Raw genomic sequence first — 17509 nt, 5'->3', positions numbered from 1 at the left:
CTCAGTGTCAGGAAGGACCTTTCCTGGGTTTAGTGTCTCATGTCAAAGGCAAAGTGCCCAGGTAAGAAACCTGTTAAAGTCACATTTGAGTAATAAGGAGTAAGAGGGAGCATCCTCGGGCACTTTTTAATCTAGTCCATGGGTGTTTCAAGATCATAGCCATTAGGAGTTCCCCCATGGCTCAGTGGGTTAAGGATCCAGTGTTGTCACTGCTGTGACTCGGGTCAATGCTGTGGCGCAGGTTTGATCCCAGGCCGAGGAACTTCTGTGTGCTGTGGGCACAGCCAAAAAAAAAAAAAAAAAAAAAATTCATAGCCATTGGATATCATCTGAAGCCTTATGTCACATTAGCAAGGGTTTGGCAACAGACTTCCAGCCTCCTTGGCCCAGATGTCTTGGGAAAGCTAAGTCATCAAATCTTGTCTGCTTCAATTTGGGGAATTTTCTACCTTCAGGTCCCCAGATGATGTTCAGGTTCAGTCAGAGTTTGATGTTTTCTTTAGGTGTGTCACATGAATCCAAGAGTCTGTTCCTTGAAGATTGATGGCGTAAGGGTTGCTTAGCAGTACTTGATAGGGGTATTTCCGGTGAGATTAAAGAGAGTCCTTCTGTAGGTAGAATACATGAAATTTCCAGGTTGCAAGATTAAAGTCTTCAGTTTCCCAAAGGTACACTGTGAAAAGACTCTTCTTCCAGAACATGGTTACTTTTTAACAGAAGCAATTAGGCTTTTGCAATATTGGAATACTCACCTTTTATCAGTTGTGGGTCAAAAGCAGCAGTAGTCAAGTGCATTGGGCGGCTTGTGACTATCTCAAGGGGGAGAGTTCGTGAATTCCAAAAGGGGTTGGTTTGAGATTGAAAAGAATTAATGGCAATGCATCTCTGGCCAAGGTATTTGTCAAATCTCTACGAATTCTGCCAGTTGAGTCTAATAATACCATTAGTGTGTTTGACTAAACCAGGGGATTGAGGGTGGCAAGCACAGTGATAGTGCTGTAAAACAGGACCACAGCAGAGGGTTGTCAGAAGCATCTGACCAGTAGATTGGGTTCTTTGATCACTGTGAAATTCAAGAGGAGTTCGCCTTGGTAGGGATAATCTTTTCCAAAAGGATTTTAGCCACAGTTGAGACAGTAGCATGTCTATAAGGAATGGCTTCAGTCCAGTCTGAAAACATGCAGACCATCGTGAAAACATTTATATCCCTTAGACAGAAGTAGTTGCGTGCAGTCTATTTGTCAGCCCTCAAATGGTTCATTAGGCAGTTTTAAATGTTTGGGAGCAGTGCAGGTAGACTCCCATGGGCTATACCTTGGACAAGGGGGACAAGTAAGGTGGGCACTTTTTGTAGCCTTGTTAATGTTTCCCACCAGGTTTGATTTATGAAGGACATCATTTTGTCTGTTGACCCATGATTTAATGCATGTATAGTTAAGGAGTGAGAGTTTTAGAATCTCTGGTAGGACTGGGTTGGTACTTGGTCCAAACAGGAGCTTTCTCTTTTTTTTTTTTTTTTTTTGTCTTTTCTAGGGCTGCTTCCCGCGGCATATGGAGGTTCCCAGGCTAGGGGGTCTAATCAGAGCTGTAGCCTCTGGCCTACACCAGAGCCACAGCAAAGCTGGATCCGAGCCGCATCTGCAACCTACACCACAGCTCACAGCAACACTGGATCCTTAACCCACTGAGCAAAGCCAGGGGTCGAACCCGAAACCTCATGGTTCCTAGTCAGATTCGTTAACCACTGTGCCACACAGGAACTCCAGGAGCTTTCTCTTTTTATCAAACAAAAATCGAATTTCCAATCTTGTTTTCCTTTTTCTGAGGCCAGATGTTGGGCCTCTAGCCAGTTTTTGTAAATTATTTGGGCCAATATCCCTTTGGTCTAAAACAGACATTTGGCTGCTGTTGATTCTTCTTCTTTTTTTAATTGCTGCGCCCACGGCACATGGGAGTTCCTGAGCCAGGGATGAATCCAGTCTGCAGCTGTGACCTTGGCCGCAACTGTAGGTACACTGGATCCTTTAACCCACTGCACAAGGCTGGAGATCAAACTGCAGCTCCAAGCAATCCAAGCTGCTGCAGTCAGATTTGTAACCCACTGCACCACAGCAGAAACTCCTGTAGATCGTTTTAAGGGTGGCATTCCTTGCAGAAATACCAGGAGGATTTCCCCTAGCTTCCAGAGAGTCAAGTTTAAAATGCCTCAGAATTTTAATAATAGCTAAAGCAGTAGATAGAAGTATTGCCTTCAATAATTCATGAACATAGGACCATTTTTAACTTTATTTCCGTGGAAGTAAGGAAGCCATACTTACTTACACAACCTTCCAAAATCATGAGCTATTGGGAGTTCCTGTTGCAACTCAGTGGTTAACGAATCCAACTAGGAACCATAAAGTTTCAGGTTCGATCCTTGGCCTCGCTCAGTGGGTTAAGGATCTGGCATTGCTGTGAGCTCTGGTGTAGATCAAAGACGCGGCTTAGATCTGGCATTGCCGTGACTCTGGCATAGGCCGGTGGCTACAGTTACGAATAGACCCCTAGCCTGGGAACTTCCATATGCCGAAGGTTCAGCCCTAGAAAAGACAAGACAAAAAAAAATCACGAGCTATTATCAGTACAAACAGTGGCAGTTTTTTCTTTGGCTAATGTACAAGCCCGTGGAAAAGCATGTAATTCAGCCTGCTGGGTCAGAACAGCCACAGGTAAAGATGCTGCCCAGCAATATCAAAAAGAGTTGTACTAGCATACCCAGCACAATATTTGCCACTGTCACTTTTTTTTTTTTTCTTTTTCGGCTACACCCATGGCATGTGGAAGTTCCTGGGCCAGGGATCAAATCTGAGCCTCAGCTGTGACCTATGCCACAGCTGCGGCAACACCAGCTCCTTAACCCACTCTCCTGGGCTGGGAACCAAACCTTGCCTCCACAGAGGTGATGTTGAATCCTTAACCCGCTGCACCACAGCAGGAACTCCCATTGTCACCTTTTAAATAAGAACTATCAATGAACCATGAGAAGTTATCAGTACCCAGTGTAATTTCCTGTACATCATCACGAGTCAGGAGGTGGTCTGTCAGCATTAAACAGTCATAAGGTACTTCATTATTAGAGGAGAGAAGGGTAGCAGGGTTAGCAGGGTTGTGATTGTTACAGGGTAAATGAGTTGTATGAAGGGCATTTATCAAAAGGGCTTCATAGGAGGTGAGGCAGCTACCTGAGAAATGTTGAGTGTGATGAAAATCCAAGAGAGCTAATAATGCCTGAGGTAAAAAAAAAAAAAAAAATGGCTAAGGATCCTCCAACAGTTTTCCCCATGGCCTTAACCAAAAGGCCAGTGGCTGTAGTGGCTCTAAGCTAAAGGGTGTCCCCATGGCACAGGGTCCAGTTCGCTGGCTGTAAAAGCCCTATGGGTCAATGGTGATAGATGTGTTTTGGGGTGAGTTTCCCAAGGGCATTGCATTCCTTTTCATATACCAAAAGATAAAGGGAATCTGGTAATTGGGATGCTAAGGGCACATAGGTTCTTCAAACCCTTCTTGAAGCCTATGTGTCCAGTTCTTTCCATAAGATTGGGTCAGGGTTGTTGTTGTGTAAGACATATATAGAGATTTGGCCATATGAGAGAAATTTGGCATCCAATTTTGGCAGTAACTAGCCTGAGAAAACCCCATGGTTGGTGCTTACTTTGGATACCATGAAACTTAGGGTACCATGAAGTCTGTCTGGATCTATGTGTAACCCTGTGTTCTGATCTATGTTCTGATAGCAGAAGCCCTAAATTTTGAGCCTGGGTTTGGGTAGACTGCAGTTTTTCTTTGGCAACCTTATGTCCCATTAAGGCTGAAAGTTTTAGCAAGTGGATACTGTCTTCTGGTTAGGAGACTTGAGAAGGAGAGCAAAGAGACAAACCATCCACATTCTTCCTCTCTAGGAAGGAATCTCTAAGAGCAGTAACTGAAGTGTCTCTTGTAATTGAAGAGAGTCTTCAGCCTTTTGTGGTAGGGGTACCCATGCAAGGTGGCAGATTTGCAAACGACATTGGAAATGGGCTCAAGCAAAATTTGTAAACAAGAAGTGTTGCCTGCAGAACATCAAAAGCACCATGTAGATGTTGTAGGTACTGAGGGGAAGAGTAGCTATTTCTTTATAGTGTCAGGAAGGGAGTGGGGTTCAAGTTTATCACATAATTTTCAGAAATTTAACAAAGTTGTCTAGGACTAACATTATATGTATGGCCATGTCCCATCCACTCTTTTTTTGTTGTTTTTTTGCTTTTTGTTTTTTTTCTTTTTCACAGGTGCCCCTGCAGCATGTGGAAGTTCCCAGGCTAGGGGTCCAATCAGAGCTGCAGCTGCCAGCCTAAGCCACAGCCACAGCAATGCCAGATCTAAGCCACATCTGCAAACTACGCCACAGCGTGGCAATGCCTGATCCTTACCCACTGAGTGAGGCCAGGGATCCAACCCACATCCTCATGAACACTAGTAGGGTTCTTAACTTGCTGAGCCACAACAGGAACTCCATGTCCTCTCCACTTTTTTGTTAGCTTCTTCAATATTTCTGTGTCCTTAATGTCCTTAGATAAGGAGATGTCGTTAATGCAGTGTCCTACCTGTGTTCTTAGAGAACCTGTGTTCTTAGGGAAACTAGCCTTAGTTCAGATCCATGAGGATAATCCAATAAAGACGTATCACCATGCTTCAGAGCTGAAGGCCAACTGCTGCTGAGAGGCTATTGAAATAGGCACTGAACACACTTAGCCAAATCTGTGAGAACAGAATATTTATCAGTTGCTGATTAGATGGAATCAGTAATTTCTATAACGCTAGGGACTGGGTGTTAGGGTTCTGTTGGTACAACCACAGCCTCAAGGTTGCCTTAATCCATTGTAGCGTGAGATTCTTTCCTGGTTTAATAATAGAACAAATTGGGATGTTGGAAGGAGAAGAACTTGGAATAGTTAACCTTTCCCTAACTAGGTTTTGTATACAGTTTTCAATCCATCAAGGTCCTGCATAATTTATGTTGGGCCGTATTAACTAATTTATATGGAAAGTAAGGTTTGTGAGGTCCCATTTTGTCAAGCCAGTTTTATATTTTTTTTTGGCCACGTCTGCAGCATGCTAAGGCTGCTGGGCCAGGCATCAAACCCATGCCATAGCAGTGACAACACTGGATGCTTAACCTGCTGAGCCAGCATGGAACTCCAAGCCATTTTAATCCATGAATCATTGACTCAGTATGGAATATTTTAGGACAATGGGTATTGTAACCATGGAGAATTTAGTTCTGATGGTTACGGAGAAATATTGTCCTATTTGTCCTCTATATTATATTCATTAGTGCTCCTAAGATTATCAGAGGTATCTTGCTTAAATTTAGTGGGATATCAGGTAAATTTGAGACCTAGTATTGATTGGCCACTCGAAGGTTTCTAAAGTAGCACTTTACATCAGATAGCAAAATTAATTCAGAACCTATGTTGTGGAAGCCCAAAAGCCAAGCAGTGTCCTTTCATCTGTTTTGCTGTGTAAATTTTTTTAGTATATTTTGGATTTCCTGTTGGACCAAATTGTGGACCTTGGTTTCAGTATTTTACCTATTATTTCCTTCCTCCTGATCTGCCCTGTTTTGTTTTTTTCTTCACTGAATATACTTCAGGGAAGGGGGTGCCTCTCCGCCCTGGTTTTTATAAATTTTTTTCAAGAGCCTCAAAACTGTGCCCTCAGGGTTAGGAGTCTTCCCCATGACAATATTACAGGGTTTAATAAACCGAGGCTTAGGTCAGATTTGAATGAACACATTTATCACATCACAAGGATGCCATGGGTGTTGTCCTCTATAATGCCAAGGGTTACAATCTTTGAAGCTGCAGTGGAATTATTTAAGGGTTCTGGTGAGCCTTCTGGTATTTGGAATGTTAGTTCAGCCTGCCACCTAGTGGCCACCTTTCCTTTCCCTCTCTCTATTCTCCCTCCTTTCATAAAACCACTTTTTTAGGACCAACCACTCACTCAGTGAGGCCACCTCTTGCACAAGTGCATTTCGGAGCCAACCCAGCCTCTGTCACAGTTTCTAACACACTGATTAATGCTGGCACAGGCACTGACCCAGGACTACCTTAAACAGAGCCCCAATCCCACACTTCTTGGGAATTCTTGAAATACTCAGCACTGGTCAGCTGACCACAGAACTGAGTCCTGGTAAGGTCAACAGTGCTACACAGAGCAGCAGAGCTTCCCACCACCCTGCAGCCCACAGCGCCAGCCTCCTTCAGACAGCACAGCAGGTGAGAAAGAGCAGAAGACAGCATGTATGAACATGCTGCCCATTATTGCCATTTGTAACCTGCAGAGGTGTGGTTCCCTTGTTGAGACATGCCAAAGTACCCCCCACCACATATACCAAGAAGGCATGAAAAGGTATGGAATTGGGGTGGGGGCTAGGGCTGGCCCCTCAAGCAGCTCTGAAATGGCTTCAGAAGGCAAGGAGAGGAGCCTGGCCTGGGAGTTCGTTGTGCTTGGGGCATGGGGCCAGGGCAAGAGTCCCTGCACACTACCAGGGCTTGTGGTTGGAACCTCCTGCCTGCTCTAAAGGGGAGACTACCCGGTCTTCCTCATCATCTTGTGGGGTGAGGTTTAAGCTATGAGCAGCAAGTATCTAAAAATGTAGGGTCTGGAGTTCCCATCGTGGTGCAGCGGAAACTGATCCAACTAGGAACCATGAGGTTTCGGGTTCGATCCCTGGCCTCGCCCAGTAGGTTAAGGATCCAGCGTTGCCGTGAGCTGTGGTGTAGGTTGCAGACACTGCTCAGATCTTGAGTTGCTGTGGCTGTGGTGTAGGTTGGTGGCTACAGCTCTGATTGGACCCCTAGCCTGGGAACCTCCATATGCAGTCGGTGCAGCCCTGAAAAAACAAAAAGCCAAAACAAACAAAAAAAAAAGTAAGTAAATAAATAAATAAAAATGTAGGGTCTGATTGCTCACTGCAAGGACAAACCTGGGTTTGCAGAGTTCCTGTTGTGGCTCGGCAGGTTAAGATCCTGACATAGTGCCGGTGAGGATGCATGTTCAGTCCCTGGCCTCTATCAGTTGGTTAAGGATCCAGCGTTGCCACAAGCTGTGGAATGAGTTGCAGATGTGGCTCAGATCCTATGTGGCTGTGGCATAGACCGGCAGCTGCAGCTCCAATTTGACTCCTAGCCTGGCAATTTCCATATGCTGCAGGTGCAGCTGTAAAAAGAAAAAAAAAAATGCATCCACAATTGCTTGATTTAAAGAAACAGAATGCTCAAGAATTTTTCAGAAGTATATTGGGGTGGGCGGGAGTAACAGCACTGGAGGGGACCAGGGTATGTGGTCAGTGAGTCTTAAGTCAGATTTTCCTATCTTACAAATTTATTTGAAGTAGAGAAATTTGAGAGTTCTATGGTGGCCTAGTGGTTAAGAATCTTGCATTGTCACTGCCTGCAGCTGGGGTCTCTGCCTTCGTAGAGGTTCAGTCTCTGGGCCAGGAACTTTCTTTTCTTTCACTCTTTCTTTCTTTCTTTCTCTCTTTCTTTCTCTCTCTCTCTCTTTTTTATCTTTTTAGGGCCGTAACTGCAGCATATGGAGGTTCCCAGGCTAGAGGTGGAATTGGAGCTGTAGCTGCCGGCCTACACCATAGCCAGAGCAACACCAGATTCAGGCTGCATCTGAGACCTACACCACAGCTCATGGCAGCTCGGGATCCTTAACCCACTGATCAAGGCCATGGATCCTAGTCAGATTCGTTTCTGCTGAGCCATAACGGCAATTCCAAAATGGGGTTCTTGCTGTGGCACAGTGGGTTAAGAATCCCATGTTGCCATGGGTACAGTGTAGGTCATAGCTGTGGCTGGGATTCATTCCCTGGCCCGGGAACTTCCATATGCCCCAGGTATAGTCAAAAAAGAAAAAAGAGAGAAGAGAAACAAGAATTTTTAACACGTGCGGTATTATGTTGGAATATTTTATTTCCTGATATTCATTTCTTTATTGCCTCTTGGATATATTTCATACTGTTTCAAGTTTTATTGATTAAATAAAATTTACTAATTGAAACACCTGGACTAACATCAAGTGAATAAATCTTTTAAAGGTGACTAACTCAGAGGGGGGCAGTGCTGACCTGGAACCTGATGGACAGGACAGATCACCCAGGAAAATTTCACAGAGGAACCTCTGCCCAAAGGAATTTCCATAGGACGTCTGTGCCTATGAAAGATTCTGGGAGAAAAGGCACAGTTTCATGCAACATAGTTAGCTTTCCTCTATGTAAAATATCCACCAGCAAAAAAATAAACCTTTTGAAAAGAGTAGGGAAACAATAAAATATTGGGCCTCTTTGAAATGCATCAGGGAGGTCGAATAATTGACAAGGATGCTGTGAATCCCAGATGGGAAGTTGGGGTTTGAGAATGTGGAAGGGAATTGGATGTTTGGGCATGGATTGCCAGTTCTAGGAAGTGGGGAGGGAGGCGTTCAGGATCGTGGATTTGAGACTCTGCTTCACAAACATTTGGAAAACTCAGGAGAAAAGGGATTGCCCCCTCTGAGGAGAAAGAAAGGACTGGAGATTCCCACTGACCCCAGCTCTTCCCGCACCTGAAGCCGCAGATCGAGTCATGATAGTCTCCTGATGACTCTCCCTGTGGTCACTGCACAATCTGGGGGAGAGGCGGAGCTGCAGGCGCAGAGCTGTCCAGAGAAGTTCCTGAGCCAAAGTCGCTGAGAGCAACGACGAAACAGGTCTCTTGAAAAAGGTCGCTGCGAGCTGGAGGGAACCAAGGTCCGAGCAACCGCCATGGCGGACTCGGTTCTGAAGATTCTGGAGCTGAACCCCGGGAGGGTCTATCTTCCACAATGCTGGCTGCGTTCAGTCCCTGCTTGGTCTCCTGCACCCCGGGAAGCATATTCATCATTTCTAGGTTTACTGGGTCTTCCTCCACGGTTGGCTTACGTCGTAGAGTTGGCGGGACCGCAATGTGGAGCCTTTAAGGGTAGGCGACCCGCGATCCCGAGGTTGGCAGGAAGGAGGTCGGAGACCGTGGTTGCTCGGCCCACCCACCTAGGCTGCTGCGGCCCCAGATCGACCGGGCCCAACTCTGAGTGACAGCGGGTCCGAACTTACCTGTCCGAGCCTAAAGCAAGCCATACCTAGTCCTCTGCAAGGATATTTGCATTTGAAACGAAATGCTTTAAGACCACTCCTGGAACTGTGATCCTTCTCTATACACAGGCACTTAGAAGCCGTCTCACCTTATGCAGTAATTAGACTGGCTCCATTTTGATCTTTGTGACAGCTCATACTCCTTTATTCATCACTCCTCCATACCCACTCCTTTTGTACTTAAAAAAAAAAAAAAAAATCCCATGGTTTCCTAAGCCCTTGGCTCTGGTGGGATGTTGGCATCCCACAGCCCTAACCTGGGCTCAGGGACTCTGCTCGGCCTAACCACAAGGTATGAGTGAATGTGTTCATCATATTCTCAGGTACATTGAAAAGCAATTTATTTTTATTTTATTTCATTTTTTTAGGGCCACACCTGCGACATATGGAGGTTCCTAGGCTAGGGGTCCAATTGGAGCTGCAGCTGCTACCTCAGCCACAGCAATCCCAGATCCCAGCCATGGCTACGAACTACCGCATAGCACCTGGATCCTTAATCCATTGAGCGCCGCCAGGGACCCAACCCACATCCTCATGGATACTAGTCAGATTCCTTGCTGGTGAGCCACAATGGGAACTCCAGGAAACTTATTTTAGGTCATATTTCTAATGTATCCTTGGAGAACTTTGATATGTAAAAGGCATTTTAATATCCCTAAGGCAATTCAAATTCTGTGTGTACTGATATAAGAAAAAATAAGAAAAGGTTATGTAAACCTAAGTGTGAGCAGTACACAGAAAGTGTTAAGATGCTTAAGAGAGTAGGTGGTAGAATTCTTTTTTTTTTTTTTTGCCTCCCCCGACCCTACATCATGTGCCAGATCCTTAACCAGCTGAGCCACACAGAATCTCCTCACTGGGGTTTGATTTGCATTTCCTTGATGGCTAAATCTCTCTTGGAAAAATATCTGTTTATGTCTTATGACTTTTTTTTTTTTTTTGTCTTTTTGTCTTTTTGTCTTTTTTACATCCGAAGGTGCGGCATATGGAGATTCTCAGGCTAGGGGTCCAATCGGAGCTACAGCTGCTGGCCTAGCCACAGTCACAGCAACATAGGATCTGAACCACGTCCACGACCTACACTACAGCTCCTAGCAACACTGGATCCTTAACCCACTGAGTGAGGCCAGGGATTGAACCCAAAACCTCATGGTTACTAGTTGGGTTTGTTAACCACTGAGCCACTACGGGAACTTCTCTTATGACATTTCTTAAATGGACTATTTGAGTTGTAGAACTTCCTTGTATATTCTTGATATAGTATCAAGAGATATTATTTGCATACTTTTCTTTCATTATGTGTGTTATGTATTCACTCTCTTACTTAAAACTTTTTACTTTTGGAGTTCTCTCCATGGCACAGTGGAAACGAATCCGACTATGAACCATGAGGTTGTGGGTTGGATCCCTGGCCTTGTTCAGTGGGTTAAGGATCCAGCCTTTCTGCAAGCTGCAGCTTAGATCTCAGATTTGGCTCAGATCTACCTTTGCTGTGGCTGTGCTGGCAGCTGCAGCTATGATTGGACCCCTAGCCTGGGAACTTCCATTTGCAGCGGGTACGACCATTAAGAAAAAAAATTAAAAACTTTAAAAAATTCAGGGAGTTCCCATCGTGGCTCAGCAGTTAACGAATCTGACTAGCATCCACGAGGACACAGGTTCAATCCCCGGCCTTGCTCAGTGGGTTAAGGATCCGATGTTTCCACAAGCTGTGGTGTATGTCACAGATATGGCTCGGATCCTGTGTGGCTGTGGCTGTGGCTGTGGCCAGCAGTTACAGCTCTGATTGGACCCCTAGCCTTGGAATCTGCGTATGCTGTGGGTGCGGCCCTAAAAAGCAAAATAAATAAATAAATAAATAAATAAATAAATAAAATAGCTCTTATCTAGAAGGCGGAAATGACGGCATAATGTATACCTAAGAAGTATTACTAGACTCAGTGGTTACTGGACTCTGGGTCTGTCACATGGGGTGCATAGCCAATGTATACACCCCGTTCTTTTGATTAAAGCAGAAGCATTTATTACTTGTAACAAGTGAGGACACCCTAAGAGAGCTCTCAAAACACTCTCCCTGCCCGACACCCCTCCCCACCCCAGAATCCGGGACTGGGAGGGTGGGGTGGGGCAGGGGTATGCATATTCATGAAAGGGTAGGCATGATAATGAGGCAAAGTTACTCTAGGTTGCCAAAAACTACTAGGGAACGGGTGCTTGGTTGTTTGTTCATGCTGTGGTGACTTGTTGATTGGAATGCACTGTAACCTTTTTGGAACATCTGTGTCTGGAACTTTCTGCAAGTTAGTTTCTGCAAAACAAAGCACATTTGGGGAGTTCCCTGGTGTCTCAGTGGGTTAAGGATTTGGCATTGTCCCTGCTGTGGCCACCATCACTGCCGTGGCTCAGATTTGATCCCCAGGAATTTTCACATGCAGCAGGTGTGGCAAAAAAAAAAAAAAGTACACTTTGATTTAACCCCATCCCTTCCCTACTGCTTCCTAGCTAACAGTAGCACCAATCATATTAGGAAGAAGAGGGGAATTTGGGTCATTTTTATTCTTTGGAAACTGTTTTCTTTTCTTGCTTATAGAAACATGGTTACAGAAAGCTTTTTGTTTTCATCCATCATGGTCATGGAGTAGCTTTGTCTGATGATGGACATACATGACATTTTTCTCTTCAGCAGAATGTATTTAGGCCTTGCGGCCATTGTCAGGCCAGCTTCCAGTTATATGGAACATCTTTTACTTTTCCTGTTAACTCAATACTGAAATGTTTCCTATAGTGTATTTATACATTTTCCTTTAAGTATTCAATGGCAACCTACATGATTTTTGCAATCTCCATAAGTCAACTGAGGCTTATAAATTTAGGTATTTTGTCAGAGAACACAAACCTAGAGAGAGACAAAATCAGGATCCTTCTTCCAGTAAATACTTCTTGCTCAGAAAATATGCTCTTGCTGCTAATTTTTCAATGTTCATCATATGTCAGGCAGTGTGCACTGAAAGTTACTGACTTAGCAGAAATATTCAAGGCACTCTAGGTTCTGGATGTTGAGGCATGAAAGAAAAATTCTTGCGCCCTTGGTACCTGTATTTTTGTGGGGAAAGAGATGATTAGATCAAAACCTTGGATTTCTAAATAGAAAATAAGGGCATTGATGGAAAGGAAACCATGACAGGTGAGATAACAGAGAAGGTGGCAGGGTTGTATATCTTTTTTACAAAGTGTAGTGGCCTCAGTGAGCATGGATGTTACCATCAATCATTATTTTTTCACCATCTAATATATTGTAAACACTCTTTGAGGAACTGCTCAGGGGTGGATGTAAACAGGACTGAAAGTTCTGCATTCCTGGGATTAACAGCAGTGTTTCCCCATAAATATTGTTCATCTTCATTTTAGTCATGATTAAAAGTTCCAGTGCATGTGCTATTATTTGATCAGGAGTTTGGACATAAACATCTTTTTTTTTTTTTTTTCAGCTATATCCGAGGCATATGGAAGCTCTCAGTCCAGGGATCGAAGCCAAGCTGCATCTGCAAACTACACCACAGCTGCAGCAATGCCAGATCCTTAACCCACTATGCCAGAGCAGGAACTCCTGGACAGGAGGATCTGGGATGTGTTTCCCATTGCTTTGGGCCATGGATTTTTGTGGTCTTTATGTTTCTGTTTAACATTGTTTGAAGGGAACTGAAATTGCTTTTTGATTTGGCATTATCATTTTGTTGCTATTCAGACTGAAGGACCCAATTTGTGCCTGTGAAATCTTCATGTTCCTCCAAGTTTGAGGAAGGGTTCTGGCCATCTGCACAGCTGTAGCTCATTAGGGTTCTCTATGAATAGAGTGATAATCTGTACAAGTTTAATATGATTTCCCTGTTGAAATACCAAAAATAGGAGTTCCCACTGTGTCATAACAGGATCGATGGTGTCTCTGCAGCCCCAGGATGCAGGTTCGATCCAGGCACCATAGGTTAAAGTCTCTGGAGTTGCTGCAGCTTTGGTGTAGGTGGCAGTTGAGGCTTGGATCTTCATATGCTTTGTGGGATGGCCAAAAAGGAAGAGAAGAAGGGAGACCAAAAATATCTATGGACGTTCAAGGAATAATTTAGGTGACTCTAAACAGAGGGTATCATTTTGAGTAATATCTGCATGTAGTGGCAAAGTAGGAAATTTTCTGTGCCTTGTTATAAGAGGAGTAACTGGGAGCTTTATGCACAAAAATTTCAAAGCTCACTTTTTCTGTTTTCAGAGATCGTTTCCATGTTCACACTTTCAGATTTTATGGAAGATAAGGTAAAAGGTGACAGTTTTTGTTTAATTAAACAGCAATGGAAGTCCAAACTTGCTCCGTTTTGTTCCAGCAGTAATTTATGCTTTCTTAGCAGTTTGACATGTGATTTTATAATTATTAGTATCTCATTTGATCTCTTGTCTCCATTTTTGCTCCCATAATGCAAATGAAGAAAGTTAAGCATGGGGTCTTATGTCAGTTCACATAACTCAAAACAGTGGAATCTCTATGTCAAAGGCATAATCAGTGCCGCTTTTCTGGGCGATGTCAAAAATTGCAAACTCAGAACACTACCAGGTATGCATAATTATGTACTTTTACAAATGTGGAATCAAACTTTCCAACAATTCGTAAGACAACATGATATTCCACACATGACACTGTGAAATGGGCAAAATTATAAGAACTAAAAACAGATCAGTGGTTAAGGGTAGGGAGGGTTCTCTACAACCAGGCACCACCAGAGTGTTCCTTTGGGGTGATGAAGTATCTTCTAACTTGGTAGTAGTATAACTATACATCTGTAAAACTCACAGCTACACTCAAAATCGTATGTGCACATTCTAAAAACTAATAGAAAACAACGTAAATGCTTTCACATGCTAGGAGAGTGTTAAACACTCCTGAAACTTGAATTTTACATGTGTAACACTTCTTTCTACCTCCTGGAGTCCTTCATAGGAAGAAAAGGGAAGGAGTAGAAAGAAAGAAGGTCATGGATCACAACAGGACTTTTCTTGGTACCAAGTCTGACTTAGGACACACCCTCCAAAGTTACACCCCCTCTCGCTGTCATTCACATAACTGGTAAGAAAGTGATAGAGTTCTCCGGGTCTATCTTTGAGTGGACTCCAGGTTTCTTGGGTCAGATGTGGCAATGCTGTGCCCTGACACAAAGGTGCGTGTTCAGATCTCCCCAAGTAGGATATGACTTGAGTGCGTCCTAATCTAATCCTTGAGCATCAATGTTACGAATTCCCAGAGCAGGTCTTGAGACCATTTCTAGCTTCTACATTTCCCATCTCTAGCATACTCTGTACCTGCTTACTGGGAAATATTTGTGCAACACTATCCCACTCTAGACATTTTCTGTTGGAATCCCAAGTGACTGTGAGATGAAGCAGTGGCGGAACACAGAAACGCTGTGAGGCTCAGGTCCCTCGGACACACAATTCCTCGCTGTCAGACAAACATCACCTCTACCAACAAGTACAGTTTTACAATAGCTTCAAAACTACCAATAATGTTGAAAAGAGATGCCCTGCCTTGTCCTAGCTCCAGTAACTGTCACTCAAACAGACACCACTATCACCACATCACCCTCCCTTAGTTTCCTGGCGCAGTCCAGAGTTTTTGGCAGCGCATGCGCTGAACACGTCCTGCTCCCTCCCCCCCAGGATCGGCCTCCACAAAGCTGTTGCACTGAGCCCGGTGACTGCTCTTTTTCTGGTACAGGAAAATCTCTGCGGATCTCCAGCACCGTTGTCTGTGGGAAATGGCGAACTCAGCCAGACCCTCTTCAGGCTGGCGCCCCCTTTGCTTCACAAAACTCTAGTATTCAACGTGGTACGGTCTCCAGATGAAAGGCGCCTAACGGGATTTTCGCCTTCCCTGAAGTGCGCAGGCGCAGGAGGGGGCGGGGGCTCAGTTGGAGGACCAGCTCCCAGTTTCGCAGGGGAAGAGGCGGAAAGGGGCAGAGCCACGTACCCACCTGTTCCTGCCACAGCTTTCAGTGCTTTCCAGAGCCCCTAAAGTGATCTCTTTGTGTCTAGGAGACCAGGGATCTGAGGTGTCGAGGCCGCTGCTCCCCGATCAAGTAGGGACAGCGATCCAGGCCCGGGAGAGGCGGGGGGGGAGGGGGCGGACCTCTGTGTGCCGGTGAGACCTGGGGGGTGATGGATACTGTCCGGAGGAGACAGCCCAGAGGGTATGGAGGCCAAGGGAGAATGCAGAAACCTTTGTTGCCCTCACTGAACCTCCAGTAGGAAAGCAAAGTGAGGAAGGGGTCATATCGTGAGGGGTGAGTTTCTGGAAGCAATTGGAACAACGTGAGTGGCTGGAACGCAACTCCAGTCATTGCGGACCCCGAGACACCTCTTCAGGCTCCTGGGAAGTTTTTTCTTTTCTTTTCTTTTCTTTTCTTTCCTTCCTTCCTTCCTTCCTTCCTTCCTTCTTCTTCCTTTCTTTCTTTCTTTCCTTCCTTCTTTCTTTCCTTCTTTCTTTCTTTCTGTCTGTCTGTCTGTCTGTCTTTTCAGGGCTTCACCTGTAGCGTGTGGAAGTTCCCAGGCTAGGAGTCGAATAGGAGCTGCAGCTACCAGCCTATGCCACAGCAACAGCGCGATCCTAGCCGCGTCTGCAACCTACAGTGCAGCTCTCTGGCAACGCCACATCCTTAACCCGCTGAGCGAGGCCAGGGATTGGATGGATACTCATGGATACTAGTCACGTTGGTTAATCACTGAGCCACGAAGGGAACTCCCTGAGAAGTTTTTCTTAAGAGAAGATCCTAGTGTACTCTGTCAGCCCAGAAAGTCTGAAGTCCTTTTGCCATTAGGAGAGTCGGTTTGGGGGCCTCCGTGACTCCCATGTGTCACAGGGGATGGAGCTGAAAACAGTTCACTCTGTTAAGATCAGGTGGAGTGGGCCTGTGATGAAGTTTGTGTAAAACCAGGGTGTGTGTGTGCCTTTTCCAGCAATGACACTGCCATCCATAGTCTCCCATTTTATGTAATTATTGTAGAGATGTGCTTTTTATACTGTAGGGTGTCAGGAAGTGTGAAGCCTCTTCCCCATTAGGAGGAGCCCAAACACCCTTTTTGGGGAATAGATGGGGAACCAGAAGACACCCCTCTACCATAGGGGATGGGAGTAAGAACCATTCACTGTGTGAAGCTCTGGGCCTATGATGAAGTTTCTGTAAAACCTCCATGTGAGTGTGTATGTCTGTTTGACTCCTTGTGAGCCCTGCCATTCAATTAGTATCTATCTCCTTTGGTGACAGGCCTTCTGGTAGGTGTTGTGGTGAACAAAGCCAAGGAAATATCCCTGCGTGCTTAAAAGCTGACATTCTAGGAGAGAAGAAAGGAGAAATCTAAGTAAAATTATACCACATGTCTGATGGTGATTAGTCCTAAACTGAGGGGAGTACAGAAGCCTTGGGATCTTTGGGAATATCCTTGTGTTTGAGCCATTAATTCTCAGAGTTTTGTGTCTGTGTCTGCATGTGTCGTATATGTGCTGTGAAAACATCTGTGTGCTTTTGTGTCTGCCTGAGGAGTTAAATGTATATACCCTTGAAATGTTCTTACCCAGTTTTCCTGGTAGCACCTTCTTTACAGTGATAAATAGAACTGATTAGAGCAGACATCTGTGTCTTGTTTCTGATCTTAGAGAGAAAGCCTTCAGACTCACCATCAAGCATATTGTTAGCTCTGGGTTTTTATTGATGCATTATTTCAAGTTGAGTAACTTCCCTTCTTGTCACAGTTTATTGAGAGTTTTCCTTGTCAAGTGGTGTTGAAATTTGTTGATAGCTTTTTTTTTCTTCTCTTTTTGGGCTGCACCCATGGCATATGGAAGTTCTCAGGCTAGGGGTTGAATTGGAGCTGTGGCCGCTGGCCTATGCCTCAGCCACAGCAATGTCAGATCTGAGCCGCCTCTGCAACCTATGCTACTGCCCTCGGCAATGCAGGATCTTTAACCCTCTGAGCAAGGGCAGGGATTGAATCTGCATCCTCATGGATGCTAGTCAGATTTGTTTCCACTGAGCCATGATGGGAACTCCTTGTCAATAGCTTTTTTTTATGTATACTGAGATGATCCTTTAGATTTTGATGTTCATTATGTTGAATCATTTTCAGATGTAAAACCAACGTGTTTTCCTGAGTTAAATCCCACTTGGTCATGGTGTATAGGTCATTTTATGTATTGCTGAGTTAAGTTTGCTGGTGTTTTATTGATGCTTTTGCTGTTTATAAAAATAGGTTTTCATGTACTGTATTATTATATAG

At 44.6% G+C, this 17509-nt stretch overlaps 1 protein-coding gene across 5 annotated transcripts in view; it reads left to right on the top strand.

Moving 5' to 3' along the window:
* The window catches only part of LOC102166940 (zinc finger protein 14-like), a 33124-nt gene extending 23063 nt beyond the window's left edge, over positions 1 to 10061 (top strand). For 4 of the 5 annotated variants that reach the window (XR_002341625.1, XR_002341624.1, XR_002341627.1 and 1 more), the window contains one exon: positions 8126 to 10061. The gene's annotated coding sequence lies outside the window, so the exon portion shown is untranslated. The remainder of the gene's footprint in view (positions 1 to 8125) is intronic. The other variant, XR_002341626.1, reaches the window with a different exon arrangement.

The sequence above is a fragment of the Sus scrofa genome, chromosome 2, assembly GCF_000003025.6.
Source record: "Sus scrofa isolate TJ Tabasco breed Duroc chromosome 2, Sscrofa11.1, whole genome shotgun sequence".
In the NCBI taxonomy this organism is placed as follows: domain Eukaryota; kingdom Metazoa; phylum Chordata; class Mammalia; order Artiodactyla; family Suidae; genus Sus; species Sus scrofa.
The sequence above is the reverse complement of the archived record's forward strand: the minus strand, read 5'-3'. Positions and strand labels throughout refer to the sequence as shown.